This window comes from Bombyx mori, chromosome 15 (assembly GCF_030269925.1).
Source record: "Bombyx mori chromosome 15, ASM3026992v2".
Classification (NCBI taxonomy): Eukaryota; Metazoa; Arthropoda; class Insecta; order Lepidoptera; family Bombycidae; genus Bombyx; species Bombyx mori.
Genome location: NC_085121.1, coordinates 1190362 through 1214398, shown reverse-complemented (window position 1 = coordinate 1214398; position 24037 = coordinate 1190362). Strand labels below are relative to the sequence as shown.

General features: G+C 36.8%; 2 protein-coding genes across 11 annotated transcripts in view; one reads left to right on the top strand and one right to left on the bottom strand.

The window, feature by feature from the left end:
* Positions 1-24037, bottom strand: part of LOC101744516 (innexin shaking-B) — a 96702-nt gene that overhangs the window by 32233 nt on the left and 40432 nt on the right. The window lies entirely within an intron of this gene.
* The window catches only part of LOC110385656 (uncharacterized), a 78794-nt gene continuing 67220 nt past the window's right edge, over positions 12464-24037 (top strand). Inside the window, exons 1-2 of the mRNA XM_021349672.3 lie at positions 12464-12571; positions 18450-18544. The gene's annotated coding sequence lies outside the window, so the exon portion shown is untranslated. The remainder of the gene's footprint in view (positions 12572-18449; positions 18545-24037) is intronic.

The window sequence follows — 24037 nt, the reverse complement described above, 5'->3', positions numbered from 1 at the left end:
TAACACTGTTCTTAGCACTATCTTTGGTAGCCCTACTCACAGTATTGTCATGTTAGTTACAAGACTTATTCATAAACTAATCTATTTGTTTTTATAAATTAAGAACAGTTGTAAGAGATGGTCACCCTTAATGATGATTTTCGCGATTTGAAATATCATTTTTCTCCGTTTATTTTTAAATTTGGAGACACGAATATTTATGATAAACTGGTGGCTAATTTGTTTGACATCTAACGTATTAAGGTTATTTATTGTTTTCACTTCGTCAAACTTCACGCGGTTCGCATTCACATCAAAAGTTTCTCAATTATCAATAAAACTATTTCTTCATCCTGTTTTCGTTATGAAGTGGCATTTCTACTTTGTCAAATATTGTATTATATGAGATAATGCGTTGTTTCATCTTTTAACTGGGTTACGAGGTGTTTTGTATACATTTTACGACTATTATTTTGATAATAATAACATGTAGTTCTTTTGATGTCGGAGCCGGCGAAGAATTTTTTTTTCTTTGCAAATATTTTTGCTTTATGTTCATTTAGCGTTAAAAGATATTTTATTTGGCAGAAACAGATAAAAATTTCGTTTCTAGTTTTCTGTGGGATACATAGGTGACATTGTTTATGTTGTACTTTTAAGGTTATGAATGAAAATTTCCGTTTCACGCATTGATTATTTTCTACAATAATAAAGATATTGTGCATTTATATTTCGACTTTACGTTGGTCAATTAATGTGCTTGTTTATTTTAACTTAATTGTTTCTCTTACACGCAGCCTCGGCAAGCAATTGTTTTAGTGACAATCAAATTAGCCCGCGAAACTTGTTGACGCGATTCAAACACATTTTACCTTCTGGACAGGAAGGGATTTTATGACCTGGTAACTAAGACCTTTAAGTCATGTCTTATTTTAATTACTTTCTTATTTTTATGATAAATGATGAAATGAAACGAAGATGATAAATTTGAGACATTAACCAACTGGGATGAAATCAAATGAAATGAGATGAGATGATATGGGATGAAATATAATCTCAGTAAAATGGTGGTCATTTACTAAGATTTTTTCAGGGGACTTTTTGGAGGATCCCGAGAATTTACGTCCAGCGGCTTTGTTTCGTTTTCCCACATTTGTGCACTTTCACAGATATTAAACAGTTAATAAACCACCATTATTACACATTTAAACCCGAAGAAACACTAAATAGACAAAATAAAACAAATCACACAACTTCACTCCTCGCGTTCCCGCCAAAAAGTCCATTTTACCTTATTTCACCACCTGGTCCACAGATGGCACTACGCAAAGCAAAGTTCCTAATTCAAAAATACAACATCAGCCCCGTTAAATAAAAATAAAAACTAATTACTGAATAATTTATGAATTCATTAAAACCTCTCACATCGGCACACGTTTCCTATTAATAAAATTTATTGACGTCAAAATCGATTCCCATAAAACGATATTACGGTAATAAAGTAACGGCTCGTTATGATTATTTATTCACTATTTTAATTGATATATTAAAAACGAATTGATTAATTATTATATTATACTATAATAATATGTCTTCATAATTTGAAAAGTATCTAAAAAAATACGGTGTGTGACAAACTCGTGCTTGGCTTTGCTCACGTCAATGTTTAACTTGTCTTGTCGGATCCCCCGGATCCATTCTCGGTGCTATTAGAGTCTTCAAGAACCGTTCATCGTCCTTGTCGAACTCGTCAACTCCGGCGAAGAGTTCGACGTGTCAACTAGCCCATAGACACAACCCACTTTCTTGCCGGATCTTTTCAGTGGGTCGCGATTCCGATCCGATAATAGATTCAGCGAAGCACTGCTTTTGCTAGGGCTAGTGTCAGTAATTCTCTCAGGTTGAGCCCGTGAGCTCACCTATCAGCCCTCGCGAAGTTCGAATAGCAACTTAGGCTACGAACAATTAGGTAAGGAAAAAAGTCATTGTCCGATGGTGACCATCGTCGGATAGAAAGATGCGGACATGCCTTCGCAAGCGATAAAAAACCGGCAGAAAGATACAGAGGAAAACAGCAGTTATACCGGTGAAGAACTGATGAGTCGGTGAGGTAAATAAAAAATCAAACCCGCAAAAAATGTAATTTGCATAATTATTTGTGCTCTGGCGTCTCGTGAGCTCTAGTGGTGGACCACCAGCCTGCCTGTTTCAGTTACTTACTTATTTAAATTCAGTTATTTTTACAGGTGGTAGAACCTCTTGTGAGTCCCCACGGATGAGTACCACCAGCATGCCTATTTCTGCCGTGAAGCAGTAATGCGTTTCGGTTTAAAGGGTGAGGCAGCTGTTGTAACTATACTTGAGGCCTTAGAACTTATATCTCAAGGTGAGTGGAAATATTTATGTTGTAGATGCCTAGGGGCTCCGGTGGCCACTTAACATCAGGTGGACCGTGAGCTCGTCCACCCACCTAATCAATTTAAAAAAAAAGTTATATAAATTATACACTAATCGGTGAGAAGAAAAACTTCCTTAAAATTCATGTAATTCATTCACTATTTTACTATTTTGATATTGTCTGTCCATCCGTGTAATGTATGCGCCCTTGACAAGCTTCCGATCATTAGGCCGAATTAACGACAACCCATAAAACATGACGGAGGGGATATTAAAAAAATAAATTACATTCAACGGAAGGAACTTTGAACACGTTCGCATATCTTATGGAACCAAAAAAAACCGATCTAACTATTTTATGAATATTATGAAAATCTGATGATTTATCTGATGGGATTAATAACTTTCTTTTGAAGTTTCATGATAGACTGCATAGGTTCGTCGGTAATTTTTTTTCGTGGAAATAAGCGCAATGATGTTACTGGTGGATATTTTTTACTGATAGTAGGACCTTTTGTGAGCCCGCACGGGTAGGTACCACCGCCTATTTCTGCCGTGAAGCAGTAATGCGTTTCGGTTTGAAGGGCGGGGCAGCCGCTTTAACTATACTGAGACCTTAGAATGACGCATTTACATTGTAGATGTCTATGGGCTCCAGTAATCACTTAACAACCAGGTGGGCTATGAGCTCGTCCACCCATCTGGGCAATAAGAAACCTATCTATACAGATTCGCAAAACGCGACACCTCCAAAAAAACTTTATAAGTTCTTTCAATAATTGCTCCAACATTGTGGTCTAAAGATTAGGCTTTAAGAAAACGACAGGGTGATTCTAGATTCGGCTGAACTGGATTTGACTGATGCCTTTGACGAGAACTGTTATGACGTTTGCGTAATGACCGGTATTCTCACAACGTAATTTGTTTTTTGAGTTATTATTATTCGAGACGCGTTTTACGTTAAGTCGCCCTGAAATATTAGTGTTATAAATGTTTGTATTTCTTAGAAAGCTATTGTCGCCAATGCAAACTGGGACTCTGGGTAGATCACAGGGTTGACAGTCGGGCATATGTTAAGGCCGAAAATAATTATGAAATTTTGCGAATTACATATTGGAAAACTAGATCTTATTTAATAATAATGATATCGTATATTCTAAAAATAGTTCAACAATAATTAAAGACTTAAGCTTTAGCGTTTTCTGTACAATATTAAGAAAACAACATTTAAAGCCTTTATTTTCCACAAATTATTTCACATAGTATTCTTGAATGAAATAAAAATGAACTCGTCTTTTTTCTCAATAACAGAGAGTTAAGTCAGTCTATATATGAAAAATCCTTTTTTTTTTTAAACTAAAAAGGTTTTATATAAAAATTACAAAGAAAAAGGTTTTCTATACATATATATTTCAATGTAATTAATTAATAAACGGGGAAATTTAATTCACAGTCACTTGGTCCCCAAGCAGGATCAATTGTGCTGTGGAAACCAAAGTCTGATATACAGATTATTTACGTTTAAATGTTTATAAATTTTAGGCTATCGGTAATAGTGAGTTTCCATTCAGTAGACGAACATATGGATATTCAAAAAATCTTGCTAAATCGATAGTTGTCTCATAGAGCCTTTATCGTAGTAGAATAAATTTGACCGAGTTTAATTGAAAGATATGATTAGTTCCGCACGCTCTCTTCAAGTTGCGGCTAAAGCAAAATGTTTTTCAACTACCCTCCTACCTAACAGTTAAACCGCTATCTGCCAAATTCTAAGTACGGGTGGCAAAGTATGATATGTAATTGCATCAAATAAATGTTACGTGGCTTATCTTTTCCCTAGTTAGCATAATTTCCAATCCTTCATCTATACGGAGAAAGAAGAGATGAGAAAGTGATACAGAAAGGTGGTCACGACCCGCAGCTATGAGGAATACGACGCAGGGAGGAGGGAGGGAGCAGAAAAATCTATCAAAAACAAAAAACCACGATTATCTCTGCGTGCACATCCTTGTACGAAAATTACTTTAATTAGCACGGCTTATTCATTCACATTCTGAGTGTAATATTTAATTCGGCCCATCGGTGGGCGGGACGTTTATTACTAGTGCTAGTAGTGTATTATCGTTTTCAACATTCAACAATTATTTATGTTCATGTTTTCTTAAAAAAAAAATACCTACGCCGAAAGTTCGGTTTTCCTCCCGCTGTACAGGGAAGAAAGTCTAACTTTTTTTTTTTTTTGCAATTTTACACGCGGGAGGAAATGTCCTATGTTTCCTCCCGCGCTACTTTTCCTCCTGTCTTTGGTGCACAATGTACTATTTATGTACTGTTTTTATTTATTTCAGGTTTTTGGTTTAAAATTATATTCTACGGCTACTACCAACACTATCAACCCTAAATGTCCACCGCTGGATATAGGCTTTTCTGAAGGTTCTCCACAACAAGTCGGACCGACGACCTGCTAAAGGTCTGGGGAGCCCGCTGGGTGCAGGCTGGTAGCGAACTTTGCGGGAGGGTTATGATGATGATGATGATGGTAAAACCGGGTTATTATGGTAAAAACGTTACAAATGCGAAGTGATTAGTCATTCTGTAATTTTTTTGCAAATTAGTAGGGCGCATAATAACCACCCGGATAAGTGACATGTATTAGCATTTGAGTAATATACTTTACAACGATACCTAATTTCAAATTTTATAATAAAAGTGAAATCTAAAACAAAATTCTATTTTATAAATAATATAGTAGGTTGGTAGCGTTGTTTATTAACGTGAAAATACCTTACAGAACAAATGGCATTGTGAAAAATTGCTGTTATGTCAAATACTCGTAGAATAGAATCAAAAATATGGGATAAACATTATTATTTAGACAACCTTCAAATCGGACTTCTTCTAACTACAAATCTTAATCCAAATCCTTTTAGCCGTTTTCGCTTCGTGTCGAAATTCAATAAACTAGAGGTCCCGCAGTAGTCGAAATTCGACTATAATTAATTGGAATTGTAAGTTTGTACACTATTATGATTGTATTTTATACTTCTATAATCACAAATTTCGCCAAGACTACACTGTAACAAATATTAACAAAGGCAATCAATATTTAATCTATTCTCAATTTGACAACAGACGCCAAGAACAAAAGTTTGACAATAAATAGTATGCATGCGTGTGTGCGTCAAATACATGGTATGTAATGTGTGTAATGTTTTCTTTATTGATTTAATGTATCTTTTATGCATTATTTAAAAAAATATTAGCATTGTGCACTTCTTCTCTATATTATCTATAAGTGTAGAAAATTTCATACTCCTCCGTCCGCGCAATTTTCGTAAAAAGGGATACAAAGTTTTTGCTTCACGTATTAATATATAGACATATATTTTATATACGAAAAGTGCTCCTCCTCTTCCTCCTCTAAAAATTAGTAGATAGACAGGCATATTTAATCATGATAACAAAGAAGTAAAGAATATAAAAATGGTTTTATAAAAAAATTGTAAAGAAAACTTACTAAAATAGTTACTTACTAAAATAGTTAAAGCACCACCATTTTATGACCTAAACTATCGAATGTTATAATCCACCCGGAAGCAAGTACGGCATCCCAACTCAAGCAGTTATTATTTGGATGGTTTTCGTTCAATTTACGACATATTATATGACTTTTTATTTTTATTTAATAACTTTCCATGTTCGAGAACGTATTAATTTATTCAAAATATCATTAATATTATTATCTTTCATTTCACGAACGTTTCTTTTTTCAAGCTTAATCCAAGATTATTAGTAATTAAAAATTTAACTTAATATTTGAAGTTATTGTGTCTATGGATTTCACTATCGAGCAGTTTTTCAACCTGTAAGGTGTCAGTCAAGCTACATTTTACCCTTACAAATCTGATATGTCCACTCTGAAGTTTCTAATGTCTTTGTTCAGGCTAAAATTCAGCATAAAATATACTAGTTACGCCAAACAGACATCTATAGCCACAAAATTTGTTCCACGAACAGTACTTTCTTTTGTTACTTAAGGTGCAGCGATGGCTAATAGATGGATGGATGGTATTGCAAAATGGAACTTTTTCACGTCCTGACAGCAAAGTGGTCCGCTTTTGTTAGACATCCAACAGTTTAATTAGACTGCCAATGATCTCTTAGGTAATGCACAATTTCCGGAATCGACCGATCGACCAGAGGCGTCTTAGCAACTCTTTGACCAGTTTATCGGCTATTCCGTTTATCGATATCGAACATAGGTTCAGTCCAATATTGTTTCCCAAATATGCCTGTGCTTTAAGAGCCGCTTAAGCGCTGTATTCACATCAAATGTAGATAAATATGTTAGTTATCAAATGCGCTGCGCCGATTCTCGAGTGTACAGCCCATTACGGTATACACCTACGGAAGACATTGAATAAACGGCCCAGACTGATAAATATAGACCGATTTGGAATCTCACCTCCAGCGATCAGTGCACCAGACCAGGCTTTCGGAGGAAAAGGCAGGAGGACCATACACGTTCTATTCGACTTGTTCCTTACCTTCACTGTAAGCTTTGAAAGGTCTTACATCGTATTTATTCCAGTCAGTCTGCCTTCATCATCATCATTATCATCAGCCCACACTCGTCCACTGCTGGACATAGGCCTCTCCCAATCCACACCACTGAGCCCGGTCTTCGGCTCTCCTCATCCATTTCTTGCCGGCCACGCTCGGAGGTCTTCGCACCACCTAGCCAGGGGGCGTCCCACGTTACGTTTTCCGCTACGCGGTCTCCACTCGAGAACCCGTCTACTCCAGCGATCGTCAGTTCTACGGCATATATGGCCAGCCCACTGCCACTTCAGCTTGCTGACTCTTTGAGCTATGTCAATGACTTTAGTTCTCTGTCGAATAACTATATTAATAAGTCTGCCTATCAAGTACATTAAAAATATATCTGTTAATTTATATATCTTCTGAACACACTACGTATTTAATGTATCGTTCTCGAGAACTTCAGTTTTTCAGTTTAATAAAGGACACGGCTAATTTAACTGGTCCGATCATACGAAATCAGGGCTGAGCGTGTAACCAAGAAGATCGTCTTCGAAGTTCGCCTCCACGTTCTCGACAACATAAGCGAATTCAAGTATTCGATTTATAAATACGAAATACGTAATCTTATCGTATTTTATGTACATCAATTTGTTTCAATGGAACCGCGCAATCACGATAAATAGGCCGCACTGTAAACATAATGCAGCACTATAAAACATTACTTATTTATATTGGCTATTTGGGTAATTTAACAGTTCGAACTCGAGATACGTACAATAGGGTGGGCCAAAAAAAAACTTATATTTTTTTTTTCTTTAGGTACTACGAAAATATCGTTCAAGATGAAGAAAGAACATTCTGGTAAAGTTTGAGCTTTTAATGTTTAGAGGCGCCGCATCGTAATTTTTGATGTCCATTTAAATAACACAGGATTTTTTTCTCTTTTCTTTTGGATTTTATTGTATTTCAACGAATTATCGTGTAATAGAAAGAAATACATATTTTTGTAGGGAATTAAACGACCTACAAAAAAGGTCAACAATATTTTTTTGCTAAGTCAACTCGGTTAAAAGTTATTCGCAGTTAAAGTTCAACCTAAAATAATATATGATGACTTTCACAATTTTTTATACTTTTTCACAAAAAAATGGCTTCAAAACATAAAACAAGGACTTTTTGGCGGGAACGCGAGGAGTGAAGTTGTGTGATTTGTTTTATTTTGTCTATTTAGTGTTTCTTCGGGTTTAAATGTGTAATAATGGTGGTTTATTAATTGTTTAATATCTGTGAAAGTGCACAAATGTGGGAAAATGAAACAACGGACGTAACTTCTCGGGATCCTCCAAAAAGTCCACTAAAAAAATCTTAGTAAATGACCACCATTTTACTGAGATTATATTAAATCTCATATCATCTCAATTCATTTCATTTCATTTCATCCCAGTTGATTAGTGTCTCAAATTAATCCTTTTCATTTCATTTCACTCCATTTTTTTTTTTTTATTGCTTTGATGTGTGGACGATCTCACAGCCTACCTGGTGTTAAATGGTTACTGGAGCCCATAGACATCTACAACGTAAATGCGCCACACACCTTGAGATATAAGTTCTAAGGTCTCAGTATAGTCACAACGGCTGCCCCGCCCTTCAAACCGAAACGCATTACTGCTTCACGGCAGAAATAAGCGGGGCGGTGGTACCTACCCGTGCGGACTCACAAGAGGTCCTACCACCAGTAATTACGCAAATTATAATTTTTCGGGTTTGATTTTTTTATTACACGATGTTATTCCTTCACCGTGGAAGTCAATCGTAAACATTTGTCAAGTACGTACTTCATTAGAAAAATTGGTACCCGCCTGCGGGATTCGAACACCGGTGCTTCGCTCGATACAAATGCACCGGACGTCTTATCCTTTAGGCCACGACGACTTCTATATATAATTTTTCTATATATTATTTCTCATAAAAATATGAATAATATAAATTAAAATAAGACATGACTTAAAAGTCTCAGTTACCAGGTCATAAAATCTCTTAAAATAAAAACATAAAACAACAATTTTTTTTCGTTTTTACTTTTAACAATATTTATTGAGAATGAAAGCTTTGAAAACTGATTTTAAATTCAAAAATCACGATGCGGCACCTCTAAACATTAATATTAAGAGCTCAAATTTTACCAGATTTTTTTTTTCATCATCTTGTATGATATTTTCGTAATAGCTAAAAAAAAAGTTTTTTTGGCACATCCTAATGTACACGCAGCCAGTCCGATCGGAATGTTTGTATGACAGCTGCTTTGGAAGAACCGAGATATGGAGGAGTCAATAGGGGTGAGTAAGAAAATACTAGAATAAATAAATAGTCCTACTAATGCAGGTGAGCTGCCCAAATGATTATAAGCAATTGTTAGACCCCATATACAATACAGCTTGTATACCTCTTCAAAGCAGAGCGATTGATTGCTTTGCTACTGATATATAAGTAGAATGGTGGCATTTATTAATATGTTCTGACAATAAGCTCCATCACTTGTGCTACGCTTAAAAAATGTCATAATCCTTAAAGCCGTTCGAGAACATTCGTGAGGTGCTTGTTTAAAAGTGACGATACTTGTTTGGAGGTTTAACGACGGAGGGAAGATGTTACGCCGAGCGGGTGATATTACTCAGTAGACCGATGGTGCTCAGTGGTGATGTTGTTGTTCGGAACTTTTATAAATATAACCTCTAAATGATTTATGACATAAATCTTAAAAGAGGCTATAATAAGTTATACAGGTGACATAAATGGTATTTTGAATATTGAAACATTAGAGACATTGAAACATTTTGAATATTGAAACATATGAAACATAAGAACTGGTGAAGCAATAGCTTTAAATGTTGTTTCCCTTTATAGAGCAACTCAGTTTGTGCTATAATTTTACTAGGCTAAACTTTCTTTTATGGTGATTTTTTTTCCTACTTATGCTGATAGCCTTGACAGGCTATTTCAGCGTAACCTTAACTAGTAGGTGAGCTCGTGGTGCTCAAAGCTGACGACGTTGCTAACACGAACCCTAGCAAGAGCCGTGCTTCGCAGAATCTACCACCGGATCGGAAACGCGACCCACTGAGAAGATCCGGCGAGAAACTCAGTGGGCTGTGTCTGTGGGTTAATTTACTCGTCGAACCGCAAGCGACGGGTTCGACGAGAACGATTACCAGGTTTATGGTGAATAAAATAATACATTATATATATGCAAGCTTATCTCGAAAATGTCGTAATTGAGATTCAGGCATCTGTCAAATATCTTGTGTTGTTATATGATGGCTACCCGCCACACTTGCCAAACGATTTCAGCTGCATCACAGCGCAGTCGATACGGTACGGAACAGGTATCTTTTTCTTTAAATATATGTAGCATATCACTGCGACTATTACTAAGACTAATAATCAGATAGTTAATTACAAAGTGAAATGTAATTATAACAAGCAGGCAACAATGTTTCTTTTTAAGTTTAGTTAACGTTTTTTATTTAATTTTAATCTCACCCAAAAAGCGTATTTGCAACCACTGCGAAAGGTAGTCGGGACGGACATATTCACGCTCTACGCGTCCTACTACCATATTGTTACGCCGGTAAGAGTAACGCCATCTATCGCCGAATGGTCGAACGAATATCGAAGGATCTAGTAGCACCTAGAACGCTCGAGAAGTACAACGCAATTTATTGACAGATAACGGAAACACAATACTCGAAATGTGTGGAATATTCTAGATAATTCTAGGGTATCGATTATAAAAGCGTTGCAGAGATGGCACGCACTCAGTTAGTAATCGAAACTACTTGAAGCGAAACAGCGAGCGGTTCACCTGAAGCGAAGCGGAAGAAGCGAATTGAGAGTTTAAAGTGTTTGTTGAGTATTTTAAGTATTCTAAGTGTTAATACAGTGTTAATTTGTACTTTGGTAGAAATTTTATTTATCCCGAACCCCAGCGTGTAACAACATCTACAAAATTCGACAAACACTTTCCAAAAACAAAAAACAAGTTACCAACATCGAGTTATAACACGCTTGTATTAACATCAGATGTTAAGACTGAATAGAAAGTTTCATTTCTCCGTCCAGTTCATGTATTTTCACTAGAAATAATATGTAGGGACTTCAAAATATCGCTAATACAAAGTTTTCAGTCGAGTCGATGTTCTAAGGAACATTTTTATGGTTTCACAACGGGAATTATACTGTACACCCTTGTAATACGGTGCTTATAAGTACACGTATCCTTTCAGCTAACTATACATAAATATATATGTGAATATGTATAGTTAAGAGAAAGGGTATGTGTTTTTATTAGATCTAGGCATTATGTTTAAATACGTAAAGGTTATTTATTTATTTTTTAAACGAAATGTTGTTAGATACGTATAGGACTGTTATTGTATTTAAAAAAAAAAACTTTTTATTTTCAGCAGTATAGAATATATCAACTTTTTTTTAATTTATACTTTGGGTACTACCTATATTTTTTTGTGGCTCCAATAACTATACTATAAGGTGTTTCAGGATTATCCATACTTTCTGGGACATCCTGTATAAACGCATTGCGCGGAAGTTACAGCGAACATGCATTCTACATTTAGGATGTCTGGTTATCAAAAATAGAATTCCATCTCGTTTGAGTGCAACTAGATTGCCGTGTTTCTTGAACGACTTAACTGGAAACTTTAGCGTTAGCATGCGTCTCTGCTTGGGAGCGGTCGCGGTCTTCAGTTTCTGTCCGAAATCCAAAATGCCAGAATGTTTGCCGATAGTTGGGGAATACTTTTGTCTAAAATAATGTTATTTTTAGCATAATAATAGTATTTATTATTATTAATAATGTTTTTTGTGTTAACGAGTTAGGCGTTTCGGTGCAAACTGTAAGCCTGACTTTGTATTGAATGTAATAAATAAATAAATAAATTCAGTTTGGCCACGCATCGATGTAACGTGTAATGAATCCACAAGTTTCTTTTAAGCTCTGAGTTTCGTTACTACTACTACTGATTTGAAAGAGTATATAACGACCTATCAGAAACAAAACCTCCCCAGCTCTATATTCGTTACTAGTTACGTTGATTTAAAAGAGCGGATAAAGATATTATATCAGAAACAAAATCTCCCTGTATTTTTTATTTTTTATTGCTTAGATGGGTGGAAGAGCTCACAGCCCACCTGGTGTTAAGTGGTTACTGGAGCCCATAGACATCTACAACGTAAATGCGCCATCCACCTTGAGAGATGAGTTCTAAGGTCTCAAGTATAGTTACGACGGCTGTCCCACCCTTCAAACCGAAACGCAGTACTGCTTCACGGCAGAAATAGGCGGGGTGGTGGTACCTACCCTCGCGGACTCACAAGAGATCCTACCACCAGTATATGGCAGATAAAAAGTTTGTGTGATCTATTATTTTGAAGCATGATCGGTATGGCAATTGCCTCACTAACAGCATCAACAATGTGTCAGTATATAAATTGTTATTAATTAATTTGTTTATTTTCTTTTTCAGTTCGATAATATTTGGTTAATTTGAAAGTTCATTGTTGGCACTAAAAGAAAGGTTTCTGGCATAATTCCTTCAGTGTGTGGAAGGAAGGTGGCGCGTGAATAGTCCAGGTAAATACGTGTATTTCGCATTAGTAATAGTATAGTCGTTGTAATGGCGAATGAATGTATAAAATTCGAATGTTTCGGCATTTTACATGCATATACTTAATTATATAGATGTTTGTGTTGTCGCTAACAACACAATAACTCTTAGACACAGTCAGCTGTGAATAGGCAATGCTAGTTATCGATACTAAAACAAAATATATCTCTTTATTTTTGGTTGACAACATAAAATTACATAGAAATAGAAATAATTACTAAATAGAGAGAGAAGGGATTAGAGAACGAAAAGAAAGAAGGAGAAAGAGAAAGGTATTATACACTACTCGCTTGTGTATGCGACTGTCGCGCCTGCGCACGTCTCATTTAACGGTTTTATTCCACGCACTTTTTTCCACGGATTTTTTCTTACGGTTTTACTATCACATTTTTTTCAGTTCGGTCGCGCAGCAAAATCCCTATCCCCTCCAAGTCTGCCGTAAGGAACATCGTTCCAATAAGTGTCGAAATAGGTGGCTTTAACGTGATTTATCTGTGTGCTTAGTGCGAGTTTTTTAACGTTCTCGATAGCGTAAAAGTTAGCCGAATTTTGTATGCATTTGGAACAGCGCCCCTAGCGGCAAACGTACGCAAACGATCCCATTCCATACAAATATGAACTAACTTTTACTCTATCGGGAACGTTAAAAAACTCATTCTAAGCACACTGACACAACCCTTGAATGGGAAGTCTTATTTAAAAAAGTATCGAACGAAACAAAAATATAATAAGACATTTTTTTTTATTTTTTTTTATTTATAACTTCTTATACTAGAAAGTATAAAGGCGGACTTAATGCCATAGGCATTCTCTAACAGTCTACCTTAGGGGAGTGCAGAGATGAAGCTTGGTAGGTGTAGTGTGAAGGTAATATTACTTAAACATATGTGTATATATAACATACATAATATTTATATATACATATAAAAACATACATAAACAAACATTATCAATTAGATGACATTACATATATAGAAAAAGAAATCACAACCTTTTTAATAGACAAGACGAAGCTAAAATCTAATTCATATTAGTGTTCGAATCACTCGATTTATTTTCACTGAATTCTTCAGTTTCCGTTTGTTTGTATGTGACTAAGTCGTGTTCTTTATTCGCTTGGCTAGCTTCCGGAAGTTTTGACTCATCAAAGAGTTCCATCACTTGTCTTGAATCAATGGTCGTTGTTTATATTAATGTTTGAAGAAGAAAGACAGGTCATCGTTTTCAAGAGTATTCTTGAAATGCTTTGTTTGTTTTAACGACTATTATGTACTCATTAATGCTGGTTTTTTTTTGGTTTTGTTATAATACATCGTCGCTGTCACACCAAAATCAGCTATGTGCAAAAACTCTATTTTGAATTAACGAATAAAAACATTTTATTATAAAATTATTTAAAAAGGTGAATTTTTAGGAACTATATCAAATTAAAGCTATAGATAACTATTAAAGCTATACACATAATAGTTTTTTTATACGGTAGATAATATGGCTGTGAACTATACTAATATACCCATCTGACGGAATTTCCACGGCTTTTAAGCCCCATTTGAGGGATTGCATGTGACAGCGCTAAAGAAATACTCAGAAGATTTCGTTCCAGATACGGCCCAAATGATGGTGCGTGGTCACCGTCGCCCATGGACGTCAGCATGCCAAGAGCGGGGCTAAGCCGCTGCCTAACGTTAAGTACTCTCCACAAGCCTCTTTTAAATAAATAATATTTAAAAAAACTAACAAAATACGCTTTAATAGAAAATCCAACTAAAAAATAGAAAATAAATTTTAATAAATTTGAATTAAAAATAGTGTAAGAAAAAATGATTTTATTGTAAAAAAGTGTCTGAAGCTAATAAAAGCGTATTAAAAAGATGAAGTCTTATTATACAATGTTCGTTCTTTATAGTGGAAGTCGAGAAGGAATACACATTTTACATTTTTAAATGACAAATAGTTCCAGAGCTATGTGTAGACTGATGAAAGCGACAATACCTTGGTCATCTATTTCAGTGAGTCTTTCGCTAGAAGGAATAGTAGATTACAATCTATTTACGTTGGAACAGCTACATAATTGGCAGTGCTGAAACTATTTTCGATCGGTGCCAACCATAAGTGAATGACGATTGATCTTTTTAACAAAGCATTTATAATTAGATGTAGAAAGTTTTAGGGGTCGAAAGGTAAAAGGTGGATTAGAAAAAATGGACGGTTTTTCTGTGATTTTTTTTATAAATCGTTTGCAAAAATTAAAATAAACCCAAAGCAGCCATGAAAGAATTATATTTTAAGCAAAAGATTCGATAAGTTTACTTTTAACTTTGTATTCGTCATTGGTATTTAAGTTAAAAGCGCTTAGCGTCTCGTTTTGATTAAAAAATAAACTATCATATTGTTACGCCGGTAAGAGTAACGCCATATATCGCCGAATAGCCGAACGAATATCGAGGGATTTAGTAACACCTAGAACGCTTGAGGAGTAAAACGCCATCTATTGTCAGATAACGAAAACACGTAATACTCGACTTTTGTGGAATATTCTCGACGATTCTAGGGATTTCGTCTCGACTATAAAAGCGTTGCAGAGATGGCACGCAGACAGTCAGTAATCGGAACGACTCGAAGCAAAACAGCGAGAGGATCACCTGAAGCGAAGCGGAACTAGCGAATTGAGAATTTTAAAGGGTTCTGTGTACGTTCTAAGTGATAAATACAGTTTTTAAGTTGTATTCTGGTAGAATTTTTGTTTATTCCGAACACCACCGCGTATTTTCTTCTTTTTTTTTCAACTTTTACATCGCAAGCGTATTATATAACGAACAGTATATTTACATCGCATTCCCAAGAAAACAAAGGAAACTATAAAACATGTTACTGCTGTGGCCTCGCTCGCATACCACAAGAATCGACAGCATCCGTTCAGAAAGCAATCAGAGAGATCATAATAGAACCGAGCTGAGAAAAAATCGTATAAACATTGTAATTGTTGGACAGACAATCAAAAAATCTTAGAAAAACAAATATTGTAAAAGCTGGAAACGATACGTCCTAGGGATGTCGAAGACGTACTTTAATTATAAATCATACCAAAATCCTACCCGTATCGTAGTCAAAACCGCATTCTTTCGCTCGTTGTAGGCGAGGCGACTACTACCACATTTTCTTGGGTATATTAAAAAAAGGACTATTGTGAAGTCAGCGCACTGTAGAAAAGTTCAATCTTTCCTCGGAAATATCTCATACGCGCTAGCCGAAAGTCCCTCAAAAATAAGCGCGCATGTAAGGACTATACCGCATTTTAGGCTCATAAAAACAGTTCTTCTTCTATATCGTTCCCTCACTACTGAGAATCGCGACCACGTGTCACGTTCTTCCACTGTGTTCGATCATGGGCATGGACCGCATGGTACAGACTACCACCAAGTGCTTCTCTTACTAGATCTGACCATCTGGCTGGTGTTATAAAAATATAGATAAAAACAGTACAATATCCGAAAAACCAAAAATTATGAGACCTCATTAGTGGATAACGGCATTCATGATCCGACGTCTATGGGTATCACTAAACATTTACTGGACTGTGAGCTCGTCTATTTGTTTACTGCAATTAAAAATTACAGAACATAGCCTGATGAGTTTGGTATAATGTATAAACTTAATAAAACAATATACGCCCATATTATTAGACCACAGTAATAAAATTATTGCACCGCATGGGTCCTAAATGTGTGTACAAATTTTCAAGTTAATCGAACATCTAGAAGTCGGTGAAAATGTTCGTTCAATAAAAGCGTATCAAAAATCTTCTTCTTTTTCTCCATCTCATCCCACTAGGTAGGGTCGGCTAATTTCTCTCTTCCATTCTCTTCTATCAGCCGTCAGCTCAACACTCACTCTTCTCTCTCTCGTATCGTCATTCACACACTCCATCCATGTCTTCTTCGGTCGAACTCTTCCCCCTCTACCTTGCACTACCATTTCCATACATCTCCTAGTCACATGCATCAAAAGCGTATTAAAAAGTGGCTTTATATTTAAAAAAATTAAAATAAAAAAATCAAAATGGCGTAACCCTATGCGAAATCGAATCTATGTTTACAATATAGGGCTCTAGACCGACGACTGATGTTATAAAGTCTTCGTGAATCAACAGTGACCGGCGAATCGATGACGGCAAACACATTTTATAAAGATCAGTACATACAAACGATTAATACATTACACAAGACTGCTCAAGACTGGAATGTATCAATTGAACGTTTCACTGTAACACGTTAGAATTTGAGGATTCGCACAGTAACGCGAGCAGAGCCGAGCCGAGCCGAATCGAGCAGTTTTTTTTCATTATCATTTAATTACTGAGAATTATACGAACTCAAGGCTCACGTAAATGTCCTCACTGACCTTGATGCATGAGGTCGAATCTCAAGTATATTGTGGTACGTCTCCCTCACCGTTCAAGCGCGACGACTACTTCGCGACATCGATAGACCGAATGTTGGAAACGTACTGGGTCACCGTCCTCGTCGAACCAGTCGCTTGCGGGAAGGGCTCGACGAGTGAATTAACCCACAGACACAGCCAACTGAGTTCCTCGCCGGATCTTCTCAATGGGTCGTGTTTTCGATCCGGTAATAGATTCTGCGAAGCACTGCTCTTGCTAGGGCCAGTGTTAGCAACACTCCCGATTTGAGCCCCGTGAGCTCACCTACACGTCAAGGAGGAGCTGAAATAGCCTTTCAAGGCTATCAGCATAGGTGGAAAAAAAGGAAACATAATTATTACCTCCCTTGGTTAGAGGAAATAAATTTAAGTCTCCTTATGTATTGCAAATGCCTAAATAAACAAATGCTTTGGAATCAGTTAGTTGTATGCTTAAAACATTTGAATCGTTGGATTCTGTGTAAGATTTGAAGACTGTTGACTTCAGTTAGTTGAGTTATTCATTTTATTTATTTATTCAATTTGAAATTGGCTTAAAGAGCTAAGAACTAATTTTATTCTTGAGAGTCGACTGCCTAACTATTTTAGCGTCGGCTGCCTGTAGCTGCCTTAGGTAATTATTCAATGCCATTCTCAAATTCAGAGTCCAATATTAGTTATTTCTCTTTCGTATTCGGCTTTGTAAACTATAAATACTAGTGATGAATATAAATAATACTGTATACCATAATTAAAGTTCGAAGTTTCATTTTCGCGGGCCCGCAATGGAATCAAAGAGAAATCATTTTTCACGTTCGCTCGAGGCCCTTAACTCGTCAGTTAATTGTGTTACATTGCGTGTAAAAAATATATCAATTTTATTTGCATTAGTAAAGTATGAATTTTCTTTTCTTTAGTGCTACAGTTTCTGGAATCAACATACTCCCCGTACAGAGAACGAATTTCTCAATATTCGAATCGATAAATCGATTTAAAGCTTTATCGATTATGTATCTTTGGCAGCCGATCACAAGCGTGAGATTATCTCGGAATTTTGACAGACAGCCTTTACTGTTCTCGATGTGGTTCAATGAACTTCTGATCTTGGTACATTTATCAGAACTGAGTAGTGATATACTCGTAAGAAGTGCTTAGTACCTTTCTCAATGCCTATAGCTTTTAGGGCTAGGCTTAGTACTAGCTTTTTAGGGAGAAAAAGAATAGTATGAATAAAATTTAACGCAATTTAAAAAAAAGTGAAACTGCTCTCATTAGCAAGCCTTCATTAGCTTGAAATGTTGGTATAGCTCTCTAAGTCCTCTAAGCTTAGGCAGGAAAAAAGAATTAGCTTGACCTGTATGATTCTTGTTCATTTATATAAAAATAAATAAGCCATGTTATTTTGTTTCCTTTTTTATTGTTTAGATTGACCTGCTCACGCCCCGACCCTGGTGTTAAACGATTACAGGAGCCAACACAGCCAGCCAGTACAACGCATTACTGCTTCACGGCAGAAATAGGTATGTATCAACTCAGCTTGCCAGACTACTTAGTTTTAAAAAATACTGTAGGCATCTTGTAAAGGCCCAGTTACGAGCTGTCCACCTGTTGTACAACTGGCGCGTACGCCCCCCGCGGCCACAAACGACAGTAGCTATCATTAGCCCATAAACTTGGCAGTCCACACATGGAGTCCGGTCTCATCCGGCGTGGCTTAGGTGTCAAATGATCGATCATCATCGGCGCGGTTCCTCCGACGGGGATCTCCGCAGCGTTCAGACAGAAATAACTCAGAAATGGGTTAACAGACAAAGCGTTTTTTTGCAACAGTGTAAAAGAAAGGTCGTACGTCAATCGTTGTTTTAACGTAAGCTGGCTCATTAATAATTTATCACTTCGACCAGGCAGCATTGTGATATGATGTCCACCACGTAAGGCCAGATTGAAGGACGGGGAAATTGTTATGCGCATGAGACAGAACCCATGAAAAATAGCTTAGGTTACCTTTATTTTAGAAAAATAAATAGGACTGGCTCCACGCAAAATTTAAAACTCGTGAAATTATGAACAAAATCCGATTCAAATACTAAAATATTATTAATATCAGACAAAGCCAGATCAAAGCGTGGTTGCACTTGAATGGTCAAAAAGACTTCTTTAAATGCGAAAAAAACCTTGGAACTGGTCAAACAAGAAAAAACCGTTAAAAAAATTCACCGACGAAAAAACGAACTGAAAAATTCATTACCGTTCGATTTTCCAAGTTCGCATCGTACTGAACTAACTTAGGATTCTCTGCACTGTGTAGCGGTAACGGATGCATCGTACGGGCCACGTGTTAAGTACACCATCTGTCGGACATCGCGAACTAATTTTAGACTTTATAACCGAGCCATAAGATTGACTTTAAAACGTTCTGTTTTGACAGTTATATTTTACGTTTTGATCCGCCCGACGATAATTTTTCAATACAAATAATAAACAGCCAAGGAAATTCGAATTTAGTATTGATCTTTGGTGGAACGAAAGATTTCTTTAACAATTACGGAAACAATATATAATATTAATACGTGAAGCAAAAACTTTGTATCCCTTTTTACGAAAATTGCGCGGACGGAGGAGTATGAAACTTTCCACACTTATAGAGAATATAGAGAAGAAGTGCACAATGCTAATATTTTTTTTAAATAATGCATAAAAGATACATTAAATCAATAAAGAAAACATTACACACACTAAATACCATGTATTTGACGCACACACGCATGCATACTATTTATTGTCAAACTTTTGTTCTTGACGTCTGCTGTCAAATTGAGAATAGATTAATTATTGTTTGTCTTTATTAATATTTTTTATAGTGTAGTCTTGGCGAAATTTGTGATTATAGAAGTATAAAATACAATCATAATTAGTGTACAAACTTACAATTCCAATTAATTATAGTCGAATTTCGACTACTGCGGGACCTCTAGTATATATTAATATCCGTATTGTTAATCACTGAATTTCCTAGTTAGACGAACATAGGAACTGACTATGGAAAATCGAACTTCTCAACTCTCTTCTGGATTGTGGTTGACTTAATAATTAAGTCTAATAATTGTTTCGATAGACGCAAAGCCGCCGTCGCCTGGAACTTGTCTTGTTGGACCCCCCGGATCCATTCTCGTTGATTTTAGGCCCCTCAAGCACCGGTCTCAGACTTCGTTGAACTCGTCAATTACGACGAAGAGTTCGACGGACAAACTAACTCGTAGACACAGTCCACTGAGTTTCTCGCCGGATCTTGTCAGTGGATCACGATTCCAATCCGGTAGCAGATTCAGCGAAGCACTGACTAGGGCTAGTGTCAGTAATTTCCTCAGGTTGAGCCCGTGACCTCGCCTAGGTGGTACATTTTGCAAGGCGGCTACCAACTAATAGATAGGGAAAAAAAGAAGGTTTGATGGCGAAAAGCTATGATTAACAAACACTTTAAGAAGCTTTCGGACCTGAGATAAAAATCGATAATTTTTTTCTTACTCTAGTGCCCAAATTAGTGGCTTGGGTCGTATACACTACCACTAGCCGTAACCTACTTTTTGAATAGAACAATTTTTTAATTTTCTAGAATTTTCTTCGGTTTCCGTCAGCGTTCCGCGAGACTTAGACATAATTAATTACTTCATGAACGAGAGAGTTTGTCCACCGCGAGGTTACGCCCTTAAGATACTCATAATTATAAATTAAAATATTTTTTACTTCGATTTTTTTTTATTTTTTATTTATTACTCTTATCCAATACTCCACTCCTTTACTATAATCCATTAAAAATATGTATTGTACTTGTAATTAATAAGATTTTTAGTTACCATTAGCGTAATTCCATTCGAAAAAGCGACTAATTTTACATCAATGTATACCAGGGGTGGCCAACTTGATTAGAGCCAAGATTTACTGTCTACTGACGAAGCACTCTGTGATCTACTAATAAAATTTCTTGAAATTTAAAGAAACAATGTAGACAATGTAATTCAGTATATAAATAAGTAGTATATTTTCTTTTATTAAAAATACTAAAAAAACCTGGAATTATATAATAAAAGGGAACTGTTGTGTAGAAGAGAGGATAAATAATGTGACGTAATGGTCATTAATAAATGATACAAGATGAAGATGATGCGTGCATGATGATGATTGATGATTACATTGCGCAGTCCGTTCTATGTATTTATATTTTTTGTCTTGCCACGATCGAATGAACTAATAGCCACGATCGACCGGTCGATCGCGATCTACCGATTGACCACCCCTTTTATATCCGATCGTGATATTTTTTTATGGCTTAAACTCCGAGTTTCGTCATATCAACGAGATCTTATAGACACAAGTCTATTACACTATTCGATCCTGATCCTTTGAGCACTACGCAATAATAACGACCACGATACTGACGGGGCCTCATAGCATTATTATTGGCATATTTTTAACATAACGTTTTATTGAGCAATTCGTGTACACCGCATTATCCGTGTTAGTGCAGTAAAAAAAGTACCAGTGCGCGATGACGGATCGTCGGGAGACCATATACTTGTATTACAAGGTTTTTATAAACGCTTACCCGTACAGGAAATGATAGAGCGGGATAATAAACATTTATTGATGTACATAATTCGACTTTTCACATTAAAAGTGTACAATTTATCCAAAAATATTCGAAATTGAGTTAATATGCGGAATCATATCACCAGTATTTTTCTCATAAATACTGTCAAAAGAGCGTAGTTTAGTTTACCTATATATTGACTACTATTAGCAGAATGAATACATAGTTTTATCTTACTTTAAAAGACAGAGAATGTAACTGGTAAAAAATTCAAAATAAATGTTGCAAAGATGATTAATATTAAAAACCAGCTGACCCGGCAGACTTCGTATTGCCTCAATCGATAAATAAAAGACCTAAACTTTTGTATAAAATAAACTTAAAACAAACAAAAGGAATCCGTCCGACGGAGGACACGTCAAAGGAAAAACAAAATTGTTTGTTTTATCGAATTCCGAGCATTTTCATATTTATTTATCTACCTTTTAAACTTTCTCTAGACTTCCACAAATAATTCAAGACCAAAATTAACCAAATCGGTCCAGCCGTTCTCGAGTTTTAGCGAGACTAACGAACAGAAATTCATTTTTATATATAGATAGATATCACATGTTAAGCCTTTAAAGCATTCTCCTGTAAAATTAGTAAGTTTTGAGATAATACAGTTTTAATGCGAGAAGACGATATGTACGTTACGCTCAACGTCTCCGAATTCTATCTATACTAATATTATAAAGAGGAAAGATTTGTTTGTTTGTTTGTTTCGAATAGGCTCCGAAACTACTGGACCGATTTGAAAAATTCTTTTTCCATTAGAAGCCGACATTGTCCCTAATGAACATAGGCTACTTTTTTTAATTTTTTTTTAATTTTATTTATTTGGTTTCATGTGTGTTTTAATGTTTCCGAAGCGAAGCGAGGGCGGGTCGCTAGTTATATATATACTGGAAGCACTTACAACACAAGAGAACGTGGAACGAATTATCTCAAAGAGGCTCGGGTCCGAAGTAGAGACCGTTGTAAACTGATCAGGCTAGCAACATGACTGACAGCCAAAACGCTACCGTCTGAGGACTTAATGATCAAAAGACAGCAAGACACCGAATCATCTTCTTTTTATTGCTTAGATGGGTGAACGAGCCCACAGCCCACCTGGTGTTAAGTGGTTACTGGAGCCCATAGACATCCACAACGTAAATGCGCCACCCACCTTGAGATATAAGTTCTGAGGTCTCAGTATAGTTACAACGGCTGCCCCACCCTTCAAACCGAAACGCATTACTGCTTCACGGCAGAAATAGGCAGAGCGGTGGTACCCGTGCGGACTCACAAGAGGTCCTACCACCAGTAAAACTGTGACTCGGTGCCTCGCTGCTGCTTGTGTGCCTACCAACCCCCTGATCTTAACGCGTGAATCGACAGGGCACTATGCGGGTAGGACAGCGGTAACAACTATCAACATGTTACAACGCTAGTAGCCTCTTGAATTCCGGTAGTCCATCTTTTTTTATCAAAAAATGATTACTGGTAGCCCGGAAGCCTTACTAGTTTCACTAGAACATATAGGTGAGCATGGGCTCAGGCAGGAGGGTTGCTAAGAGCTGCCCGAGCGCCTCCAAAGGAAACCTAATAGATCAAGGGCAGCTGTTTCGCGAATGCGTCTATGAAATGATCTGCCCATCCAAGGCAGTATCCTAGTATTAATAGATACTAGTAGAACCTAGTATTAAGATAGACTCATATCTCTAAATGTCAATAATACTTTGATCGTCCGTGACCATGAAGCCTGCAAAGTATGCTGCGGGCTTATTATAATGTTTTTTTTAAACGATAAATATTTATGCGTAGTTTAACCCTTGGCATTGCTGACGTACAGGAGCGATCACTAACCATCGAGTAGACGGTATGCTAGTTATCTAACCTGCAGTAGCAAAAAAAACTGAAAATTCCTCATTTCATAGGACTAACTCAAATAGAGCGCATATTTTGGACTGAATTTTGTTATTTTTTTTATATCGTGTTGTACCGAGAAGGTTTATATTGTTCTACTTCTATTAGGGTTTTCAAAAACATCGCCAACGCGTTCAACACCTTGCCCTGGTCGGTGATCGCAGGGGCGCTGGAGTATCACGGCGTCCCTGCGTATCTCCGTCGGCTGATCGGGTCCTACCTCGAGGACAGGTCGGTCGTGTGCACCGGGCACGGTGGGGCGGTGCTCCGCTTCCCCGTCCAGCGCGGTGTTCCACAGGGGTCGGTCCTTGGCCCTCTCTTGTGGAACATCGGCTACGACTGGGTCTTGCGTGGCGCCCTAAGCACTCCTCTCCCGGGTCTGAGCGTAGTTTGCTACGCGGACGACACTTTGGTCGTGGCCCGGGGGAGGGACTTGCGAGAGTCTGCCCGTCTTTCCTGCGCGGGGGTGGCCTTC